The 11,757-nt window shown below is 40.8% G+C and overlaps 1 protein-coding gene across 3 annotated transcripts in view; it reads right to left on the reverse strand.

Moving 5' to 3' along the window:
* LOC136402743 (arylamine N-acetyltransferase 1-like) overlaps nt 1-11,757 on the reverse strand; it is a 61,415-nt gene that overhangs the window by 11,174 nt on the left and 38,484 nt on the right. The window contains exon 1 of one of the 3 annotated variants that reach the window (XM_066380470.1): nt 2,451-2,512. The exons of the other annotated variants lie outside the window; for them this stretch is intronic. The gene's annotated coding sequence lies outside the window, so the exon portion shown is untranslated. Of the gene's footprint in view, nt 1-2,450; nt 2,513-11,757 lie in introns of those variants that run through there. 3 annotated transcript variants of the gene reach the window in all.

The raw sequence follows: 11,757 nt of genomic DNA on the forward strand, positions 1-11,757 counted from the left end.
GTAGTGAATGACTGTCTTTTTGGGTAGTTTTTTTTTACCCCATTTCTTTCCTTTCCTTTTCTCTGTCCCCATGAAGGTCATGGCATTCCCCCGTATTGACTCTACAACCCAGCGCCACCCCACAGGGCAAGAGGCCAGCTGTTTGTTTCCAGATGGAAAGAACGCTGCCAGGCTAGTCCTGCTCAAAGGCCATCGTTCTCTGTTCTTAGTGAACTGAAGGCCTGGGCCTTGGCCCCGCCTCTGAACTAGCACCTGCCGAGGCCAGGCAGGTCCACAGAGCAGGCCCACGGGGCCAGTCCACCAAAATAGCTGGAGATGGGGAAGGCCAAACAAAATCAGTCCCTGGGACAACAGCTAAACGCTGACTTGAGGGAAGGACTGGGGTCCTTGTTTTGTGTTTGAGGAACTAACATGAGGGAGGGAAATAAAAAGCTGCCACCTCCCCCAGGCTATAGCAGCACGGGGACACTTCTGGGCTGAGGAAAAATGGTCTGCCCCCCAATTCCAGGATTGCTGGCATTACTGAATAGATTTTCAAAAAATTGATGTGAAATTCACATAATGTAAAATTAACCATGTCCAAGTGAACAATTCAGTACTATCTAGTAAGGGCACAATTTTGTGCAATCACCATTTCAATCTAGTTCCAAAATATCTCATTAGCGTAAAGTAGAACCCCATACCCATTGAGCAGTTACTCCCTGTTCCTCCAGCCCCTGGCAACCAGCACCCTATTCTGTCTCTGTGGGTTTATCCAGTCTGGATATTTCATAGAAATGCAATCATACAACATGGGGCCTTTTGTGCCTGGCTTCTTTCACGTAGCCTAATGTTTCAAAGTTCATTTATTACATAACACGTATCAGTACTTCATTCCTTTTCATGACAGAATAATATTCTGGTTTTTGTTTTATCTCTTCCTTCCTCAATGGGCACCTGGGTTGTTTCCACCGATGGCTATCGTGAATAGTGCACAAGAGCATTTTTCAGCATGTGTCTTCAATTAATTTGCATTCATACCTAGGAATCCATTTGCTGACTTAAATAGAAGAATTTTAAGGAGTGCTTCTGAGTGGCTTTTCTTGGTATGTGCTGCTATTCTCTTTTCCTCTTCCTTTCTTTCTATCTCCTCCTTATGATCTCTTACCTTTTGGCTGTGAGGCCCACTGCAAGGACACTACAATCTAGCTCGGTGCCAGGGGCAGGTGGCCAGACAGTGATATTCTTGATGGGATAGAAGTCATCAGGCAACCCTCACCACAGACCTTCCATCAACAGTGCTCAGTGCCCTGACAGCCTGTGCATGAAAATAGTGATTAGTGCTAAAGAGAGGAATTCTGAGTAGGTTTTTTGTTAATATTTCCTCCTCCTGAGAAGAAGCAGAAACTCAGACAAACTCAGATGTGCAGGTGATAATCTGTGTATTTTTAAAGTTGGCTCTGAACTGTTAAAACCCACAGAGGGCAAATAAAATAATTCTCTGGTAAGACACACTATATAGTTGATGGGCAGTTGTTACTGTTTCTGAGTGAGAAATGGGGATTCAGCGATTTTGTGAGCGAGAAACTGAAGTGAGGACCTTGGGAAAGAAAATTGTAGTTTATCAGAAAAGAGCCCACCAGGGTAATATTCTGGGCACCGACTAGGGCTGGGGATCAAGGCCAGAAACACTGTGTTTTTAGGACCCTGGCTGCCGGGCTGTCTGCCCCCAAGGCCCCTCTCCTGTGGAATTCTGCACTGCTCTGCTCAGGGAAGGGATAGGTGTCTTCAGTCTGCCTGACAGTGAAGCAGTTCATTCTTGTCATTATGGCTCCTGAACACCTTCCCCTTAAGTGTCCTTCCAACAGGATGAAACTGCCCCCAGGACTTCCCTCAATCCCTGTGGGGAGTGCAGCCCAGCCTCCCTGGCACCTGGGATTACTGGAGAAGTTCTGATCAGCTAATGCAGAGGGAGCAGGAATGGTTACGAACCTGCTGCTACAAGGACTAACTGAGCCCTTTGGGACACCCTCAGTCTGGGACAGAGGGGGTGGACATCACTGTTTCAATTATCCAACAGGGAAATCCAATTCCCTGAAACACACATCATACTCATATACACTTCTGTAATCTTCACAACACTTATTTTAAGTAAATTCTAGCTCCATCTTATTGACAGATAAACTAAGTTTGAGAGATGCTGAGTAACCTGCCCAAGTCCTCACAGCTGGGATGTGGTTTGGCTGTGACTCTAAACCAGACAGTTTGAATTAAGGAGCATTATCTTCACATTACACTTTATGTCTTCACAGCATACGTACAAATTCAAAGGAGGTGTCAGCTAAAGTTTTTGAAGTACCATTGGACTTGAAATTCAGGCACACTGCAGTCTCTAGTCTCCTGGACACACATTTGAGGTGGAATTAAACTCTAATTTCAAAGTCATTTTCAAATAAAAAAACGTTACTTACCGAGTTTAACTTGGACCCACACCAGGAACTAGAGTGACTGCACTCCTTGCACTAACGACCAGCGCAGGAAGTGCCCTCACTGGCTTTGCAAACTGCTCCTCCCTGAAGTCCACTTAGAATCTCCCAGGGATCACTGGGAAATGTAGTTTGGGACCTTAGGTTGTCCTGTGTGCCCTCTAGTCAACGCTATTCACTGGAGAAGAGTGGAGAGCTTTGTTATCTCATGAGCCCCAGTCCCAGGCTGTGAGGGGGATAATACTGTATCTGACATAGTCCTTGCCTTAGGGAGCCTGAAACCAGATGTCCAATGTGTATGTGGGAGGTGAGGGTTTTAAGGTGGTCCTGGAAAAGCAGACACATCAAACTAGAAGAGGCAGAAGAAGATCAAAAATTTAAATTACTCTCCTAAATGTATGGTGCCACTTTGTCATCAATTTCTATGAAGCCTCTCAGTTTCTTTTTTTTTTTTTTTAATTTTTATTTTTCGTACTTTTCTGAAGTTGGAAACAGGGAGGCAGTCAGACAGACTTCCGCATGCGCCTGACCGGGATCCACCTGCCATGCCCACCAGGGGGCGATGCTCTGCCCATCTGGGGCTTCGCTCTGCTGCAACCAGAGCCATTCCAGTGCCTGAGGCAGAGGCCACAGAGCCATCCTCGGCGCCCGCGCCAACCCTGCTCCAATGGAGCCCTGGCTGCAGGAGGGGAAGAGAGAGACAGAGAGAAAGGAGAGGGGGAGGGGTGGAGAAGCAGATGGGCGCTTCTCCTGTGTGCCCTGGCCAGGAATCGAACCCGAGACTCCTGCTCGCCAGGCTGACGCTCTACCACTGAGCCAACCGGCCAGGGCTACGAAGCCCCTCAGTTTCTATTCTTCCTTTCATCCCCTATTGTCAGTCCCACTCACCACTCCCCTCACCCTAGCACCTGTGTAATGTGTCCAAAGTGAGTCTCCTTATGTGGTATGAGTGTGACATGTCTACAGTACGGTGGCAGTGTTCCTGATTGTGTTTTTAATCACATTAATGATACTGGCCTATAGCTCAGCTGTTTCCTGTGCATTCCCTCTACACTATGTTTTAGAACTTGTCTACATGACACAGTTGTTGCCTCTTGCCCTCCCTTTGGCACTAACGGTTTAGTTCATGCCTCTGGTGTCCTCCTGCATGAACTTGGGAAGCCTTTCTCTTGGCCTGTGCGTGGGCAGGCTAGATAGAGAGGCAACTTATGCCCCTGGGACCACCACTCAGCCCAGCATGATGGGAACTGAATGATAAATGCTGTCAAGTTCTACCTGCTCAGGGGGGGATTACTCTGGGGCATGGACAACATTGCCTCTCAATGTCCTTCAGTGGGATTAAGCTCCTATTATCCACTGAGGTCACCTGCCAATATGTAGCCTTTAATGACTTTCAAACTGCCCCGCCCTGCCTTTCCCACTCCCATGATGGTGCTTCCTTAAATCACCTCCCAAATAAGCTACTTAAATGCAAATCTACATCTGGGGTCTGGTCTTAAAGGAAACCAACCTAAGGCCATTTAGGTTACAAGTACCACTGGTGAAGGCCACCTAGGGGCCCTCCACTCCCAGTTACTACAAACAGCAGTGTGAGGAAAGCTTTCCTTCCCATGCATGCCCTGTGATGGACACGAGGAGGACTCTACATGGACAAACATCAGGAGTGGGATGTACCGTGGACAGGGCATATGTGTGCTTAACTTCACTCAGCATTACTGTCCTCTTGTGTAGATAGATTTCCACTTTCCTCATGTTGATTGACACTTTCTGTTAGCAACCTTCAAATGTCTGCCCATTTCATGTATCTAAGGTGATAGCTCAGTGTTGTTTTTTTTGTTTTTTTGTGGGGGGTTTTTTTGTTTTGTTATTTTTGTGACAGAGACTGAGAGATGAGAGAGGGACAGATAGACAGGAAGGGAGAGAGATGAGAAGCATCAATTCTTCGTTGCAGCACCTTAGTTGTTCATTGATTGCTTTCTCATATGTGCTTTGACTAGAGGCACTACAGCAGAGCGAGTGACCCCTTACTCAAGCCAGTGACCTTGAGCTTAAGCTAGCGAGCCTTGCTCAAACAAGATGAGCCTGCGCTCAAACTGATGACCTTGTGTCTCAAACTTGGGTCCTGCGCATAGTAGTTCAACACTCTATCCACTGGGCCACCTCCTGGTCAGGCTATTGTTTTAACTTACACTTTTCTGATTAAGCCCTCACACTAATGGTCTACATACCTCAGTTCATATTGCCTACACCATCATGTCTAGCTTCTAACATAATAATTGTAAGACACGCTAACTATGAAAAACATGGTCTGAGGAAATAAATCAAGCATCAGAGTAAGATTCAGATATGGCAGAGATTTTGAAGTTATCAGACTAGGAATTAAAAATAATTAATTAATATGCTAAAGACTCTAATGGAAAAGTGGGCAATATGTAAGAATAGATAGGTATTGTAAGTATTGTTATCATATATATTAAAACTCTAAGTAAAAATCAAAAGAAAATGCCAAAAATAAAAAATATTGTGACAGAAATAAAGAATGCCTTTGACAACTCTCCAGTGACTGAACATGGATAAAGAATGATTCGGTGTGCTTGAAGATATGTCAACAAGAAACTTCCTAAACTGAAATGCAAAGAGAAAAAACACACACACACAAAACCCAAAAATAGAGAATATTTATGAACTTTAGGACAATTATAAAAGGCAGAAAATACATTTAATGGGATACCAGAAACAAAAAAAAGGGAGAAACAGAAAAAATATTTACATTAATTATTAGCTGAATATTTTCCAAAATTAATTGCAAACACTAACCTACAAATCCAGCAATCTTAGAGAACAGCACAGGAAAAATATTTGAAATAGAAACACCTAAGAATATCTTAAAACTGCAGATAAGCAGAATCAAAAAGAAAATCTAGAAAAATTTAGAGGGAAAGTAAAGACATCTTTCATATAGAAGAACAAGAAGTATTATATTAAATTTCTTTTTCTGAAATAATGCAAGCAAAGAGTGAAATATTTAAAATGTTGAAAGAATAAACCCACCAATTTAGAATTCTGTATCCAGCAAAATTATCCTTCAAAAGTGAAGAAAAAATAACGATGTTTCCAGACAAACAAAACCCAAGGGTATTTGTTACCAGTAGCCTTGCAAGAAATGTTAAAAGAAGTTCTTCAGAAAGAGGAATAATATAGATTGGAAACAAATGTACATAAAAAGAGGAAGAACATTAAAAATAATTAAACGAAGGCTAATAAAGACTTCTACTTTTCTTATTCTTAATTAATCTAATAGGTTTGTTCAAAATAATAATAGCAACAATGCTTTATGTGGTTATGGCTTATGAATAAGTGCAATGAATGACAAATGTAATGATGGATGGGAGGGAAGATCTAGAACTATATTATAAAGGACCTGCATTACCTATGAAGCATGACATGGTTATTTGAAAGACGATACAGATTACAGATTAGTTGTAAATGTATGTGGCAAACACTTGGACAAGTAGTGCAAACATTTTCCAAATAAGTATAATTGATATGCAAAGAAAAGAGAGCCATGGAATTCTTTAAGATGTTATATTAAAACTAAGAAAGCAAAAAGGCAGGATGATTAAAAAAAACAACAAATGCAACAAGAAAAAAAAGTTAAAATATGATAAATACTCATCTAACTATATAAATAATCACTTAAATGTGAATGGTATAAATAACTAATTAAAAGACATGCAACCTGACAAGGCAGTGGTACAGTGGATAGAGCATTGACCTGGAATGCTGAGGACTACAGTTCCAAACCCCGAGGTTTCCAGTTTGAACGCAGGCTCATCCAGCTTGTGCACAGGCTCACCAGCTTGAGCGCAGGGTCATAGGCTTGAGTATGGGAGCATAGACATGATGCCATGGTCGCTGGTTTGAGCCCAAAGGTCACTGACTTGAAGCCCAAAGTTGCTGGTTTGAACCCAAGGTCGCTGGCTTAAGCAAGGGGTCACTAGCTTGGCTGGAGCTCCCCCATCAAGGCACATATGAGAAAGCAATTAATGAACAACTAAAGAGCCACAACAAGTTGAAGCTTCTCATCTCTCTTCCTTCCTGTCTGTCTGTCCCTGTCTGTCCCTCACTCATGGTCTCTCTCACTAAAAAAAATAAAATAAAATAGAGAGGGAGAGAGAGAGAGAGAGAGAGAGAGAGAGAGAGAGAGACATGCAATCTTCCAAGACTTAGGAAGAAACAGAAAATCTGAACAGACCAATTACTAGAAGTGAAATTGAATCAGTAATCAAAAAACTGCCAACAAATAAAAGTCCTGGACCAGATGACTTCACAAGTGAAATTTATCAAACATTCGAAGAAGAATTAATACCTATTTTTAAACTATTTCAGAAAACTAAAGAGGAAAGAAAGCTCCCATACTCATTGTACAAGGCCAGCATTATCCTATTACCAAAACAAGACAAAGACTGCAAAAAAAGAAAATTACAAGCCAATATCCCTGACAAAGTAGATGCAAAAATCTTCAACAAACTATACTGCTCACAAAAATTAGGGGATATTTTATTGCTTCTTATTCATTTTTAAACATCCCCTAATTTTTGTGAGCAGTATATTATCAAACCAAATCCAACAATACATTGAAAAGATCATACACCATGACCAAATGGGATGGATTCTCAGAATACAAGCCTAGTTCATTATCCACAAATCAATTATCATGATACACCACATAAACAAAACAAAGGATAAAAACTGTGTGATCACATTTATACATACAGAAAAAGCATTTGGCACAATCCAGCATCCATTTATCATAAAAATTTTCAGCAAAGTAAGGATAGAGGCAATATACCTCATGAAGACCATATATGACAAACCACAGCTAACATCAGGCTCAATGGTTAAAAGCTGAAAATTTTAAGGTTAGTAGCAAAACAGAAAATCAACTCTTACCACATTTTCCAGACAAGAAAAGAAATAAAAGGATCCAAACTGGAATAGAAGAAGTAAAACTTATTTGCCAATGGCATGATACTATATAGAGAGAATCCTAAAGATTCCACAAACCTATTTATTAGAACTAATAAATGAATTGAGCAAAGTTACAGATACAAAATTAATATCCAGAAATTGCTTGTGTTTTTTACATACCAATAACAAACTATCAAAAAGAAAAATTAAGAAGACAATTTCTTTTTTTTTATTATTTTTTTTAATAATTTTATTTTTAATGGGCAACATCAATAAATCAGGATACATATATTCAAAGATAACAACTCCAGGTTATCTTGTCATTCACTTATGTTGCATACCCATCACCCAAAGTCAGATTGTCCCCTGTCACCTTCTATCTGGTTTTCTTTGTGCCCCTCCCCCTCCCCCTTTCCCTCTCCCTCTCCCCCCTCCCCCCAAAACCACCACACTCTTATTAATGTCTCTTAGTTTCACTTTTATGTCCCACCTACGTATGGAATAATGCAGTTCCTGGTTTTTTCTGATTTACTTATTTCGCTTCGTATCATGTTATCAAGATCCCACCATTTTGCTGTAAATGTTCCGATGTCATCATTTCTTATGGCTGAGTAGTATTCCATAGTGTATATGTGCCACATCTTCTTTATCCAGTCATCTATTGATGGGCTTTTTGGTTGTTTCCATGTCCTGGCCACTGTGAACAATGCTGCAATAAACATGGGGCTGCATGTGTCTTTACGTATCAATGTTTCTGAGTTTTTGGGATATATACCCAGTAGAGGGATTGCTGGGTCATAAGGTAGTTCTATTTTCAGTTTTTTGAGGAACCACCATACTTTCTTCCATAATGGTTGTACTACTTTACATTCCCACCAACAGTGTATGAGGGTTTCTTTTTCTCCACAGCCTCTCCAACATTTGCTATTACCTGTCTTGCTAATAACAGCTAATCGAACAGGTGTGAGGTGGTATCTCATTGCAGTTTTGATTTGCATTTCTCTAATAACTAACAAAGATGAGCCTCTTTTCATATATCTGTTGGCCATTTGTATTTCTTCCTGGGAGAAGTGTGTGTTCATGTCCTCTTCCCATTTTTTTTATTGGATTGTTTGTTTGTTTGTTGTTGAGTTTTATGAGTTCTTTGTATATTTTGGATATTAGGCCCTTATCTGAGCTGTTGTTTGAAAATATCATTTCCCATTTAGTTGGCTGTCTGTTTATTTTGTTATCAGTTTCTCTTGCTGAGCAAAAACTTCTTAGTCTAATGTAGTCCCATTCATTAATTTTTGCCTTCACTTCTCTTGCCTGTGGAGTCAAATTCATAAAATGCTCTTTAAAACCCAGGTCCATGAGTTTAGTACCTATGTCTTCTTCTATGTACTTAATTGTTTCAGGTCTTATGTTTAGATCTTTGATCCATTTTGAGTTAATTCTAGTACAGGGGGACAGACTGTAGTCCAGTTTCATTCTTTTGCATGTGGCTTTCCAGTTTTCCCAGCACCATTTATTGAAGTGGCTAAGAAGACAATTTCATTTAAAATTGCATCAAAAATAATAAAATACCTAGGAATAAAATTAAACAAGGAGGTAAAAGATTTATACTCAGAAAACCATCACATTGCTGAAAGAAATAAAAAAAAGACAAAAATAAATGGAAAGATGTACCATGTTCAGGTATTGAGAGAATTAACATTGTTAAAAGGCCCACATTACACAAAGCAATCCACAGATTCAGTGCAATCCCTAACAAAATATTAATGCCATTGTTCACCGAATTGTAAACTTACATGATCATTATGTTTAAAAGTTTCTTTTATCTTATGATTGTCAACATATTTATATATTTAAAAATTCCTTTATGATTTTATTTTTACAGGTAATGCTTTGATCTGTCTGAGAATTTATTTTGACTCTTGTTGGAGATCCATCTTACCCCATTCCCCAAATAACTAGCCAATTGCCCAATACTATTTATTGCATCATATGTCTTTTCCCTATTGAATTGAAATGTGGTTTTTATTCTGTTGTAAATTCTTACATGTATTTGGATATATTTCTCTTCTATCTCATTAAATTGTTTCTCTTCTTGCCCCAGCACCATGTTATTTTAGTTACTTAGCTTTATAACAAGTTTTAATATCTGGAAAGCTAGTTTTGAGTTACACTTTGAGAAGTTAATTTTCTGAACCTTGTGAGACTTCTAGAATGAAATCAGAAGGTTCAGTAAGCAGTACTACCCAAACAGAGGCCAACAAACACATACTATTGGGCAAGACCATAAGCTTCTGGGTTGGTGAACACGTGGAGGTGCAGGGAGAGTGGTGGGCATGGAGAGGGCACAGAAGCCCCACCCCCTTTGCCCTCCCCTGCCCTGAGCATCTCTTCCATCTGGATGCTCATCCATGTCCTTTAAAATATCCTTTTATGATAAACTGGTAAACATCTATAAATGGTGTTCGTTTGTTTGTTTAGTTCTGTGAGCAACTCTATCAAATTAATCAAAACCAAGAAGGAGGTCATGGCTACCTTTGACTTATAGGTCAGAGGTCCAGGTGGCAACCTGGGCTTGCGATTGGCATCTGAAGTGTGTGGGACTGAGCCCTCCACCTGTGGGATCTGATGCTGTCTCCAGGTAGACAGTGTCAGAATTGAGTTAAATTGTAGAGTGAGGCTGGTGTTACAGAAAAATTGCCTGGTGGGGAGAAACCCCTGCACATCTGGTGTTGGAGGGTTGTGAGGGTGGCCACAGTGAGAGAGTAAAGGAGAGACACACAGGATGATGGGACGGAGCTTTATCTAACTCAGAATGGAATTAGAAAAAAGCACCAAGAAGAATAAAACAATATTCAAGTGTGGAGCCTTGCATGGACCAAACATGTTCAGAAGCCATGTGTGCCATTAATTCAATATGAGGTTTTATTTTTGTTCTGTTTTGTTTTTTTGTGACAGAGACAGAGAGAGGGACAGACAGACAGGAAGGGAGAGAGATGAGAATCATCAATTCTTTTTTGCAGCATTTTAGTTGTTCACTGATTGCTTTCTCATATGTGCCTTGATGGGGGAGGTGGCTAGAGCAGAGCGAGTGACCCCTTGCTCAAGCCAGCGACCTTGGACTCAAGCAAAGTAGCTAGTCCAGCCATGCGGGCTTCCAGCGGCTTCGTGCGGATAGTGTCTTGTCTCACATGTACACTGGGAGCTCTCACTTTCTGGCACAGGCTTCTCCAGTGGTTCCCTGTAGGAGCTCAATCTCATGTGGAGCTTGGAAGTGCAGGGGAGATAACTCCTCAGGGGAAACTCTCAGCCAACAGCAAACGGGAACCAGTGGTAAATGTGCACGCTTCGGCTTCGGTGGAAAACTCTGGGGGCGCTCATTTATGCTCCTTCGGAAGTCCCAGTGGCATTGAGTCCCTGTTTCCCACAGCAGCAAACTTAATGAGTCCTCGTATTACTTCTCTTCCTCCTCACTTTCACTGTCCCCTCTCCTGCTTACTGGTGTCACCTCACAGATAAACTACACACAAGTGTCTGAGTGTTAAAGTGCTGCATCTAACCTCCATGCTTCCAAGTAACCTTTTTTCTTACCTATCATTCTTCCACTACAGTCCCTCCTTCACACTTGACCTCATTGTTATGCCCAAAATTTAATATACTTCTGTTTTCAGAGTACCCAAACTTAGGACACCACTTTCTAAAAATGTTGTCTCATCATATTAATAAATGCATGCATATTTAGTTGCATAAACTCACATCAAACAGCATTTGAGTCTTGGTATTTCTCGGGAGATCTGTAAATGAAACTGCTTTTATCCCAAAGAAAAATCCTTAGATAAACAATTCTATTAGGTCCGATTGGTCTGTAAGCTTCTTATTAGAAAATAAGTTCTTTTATAATTTAAAGACTGAGGCATGTGATAAATCTAAGAGCCCAGAGAATAAAGACAAGAACCATGGGAACAACTCCTAGGAAATAGGACTGAGCCCTAATCAAGAAACTGGCCACCTGGGCCCAGCTGGATTTCAGAACTCTTAAGAATTTAGGTCATGGCTGTGTGCTTTATTTACCACTTTTTGAATGAAAGGGTCTATTTTATGCTTGTTTGTTTTATACTGGTTTCACTACTGTGTGCTGGGTATGTGGAGGAAAGGTAGCTCACAAGAGTTCATATCAAGAATGGAACTCAAAGAATATACCCACAAAACCACCCAAGAAGCATCCTCTACACCAGGCCATGATGACAAGATCCTGGACTTCAAGCCCAAGCCTGATGCCATAAAAGGAGGCTTTTGTGGAATATTGGAATGGGCAGAGTGTATTTGC

Source organism: Saccopteryx leptura, chromosome 4 (genome assembly GCF_036850995.1).
Source record: "Saccopteryx leptura isolate mSacLep1 chromosome 4, mSacLep1_pri_phased_curated, whole genome shotgun sequence".
NCBI classification, from domain to species: domain Eukaryota; kingdom Metazoa; phylum Chordata; class Mammalia; order Chiroptera; family Emballonuridae; genus Saccopteryx; species Saccopteryx leptura.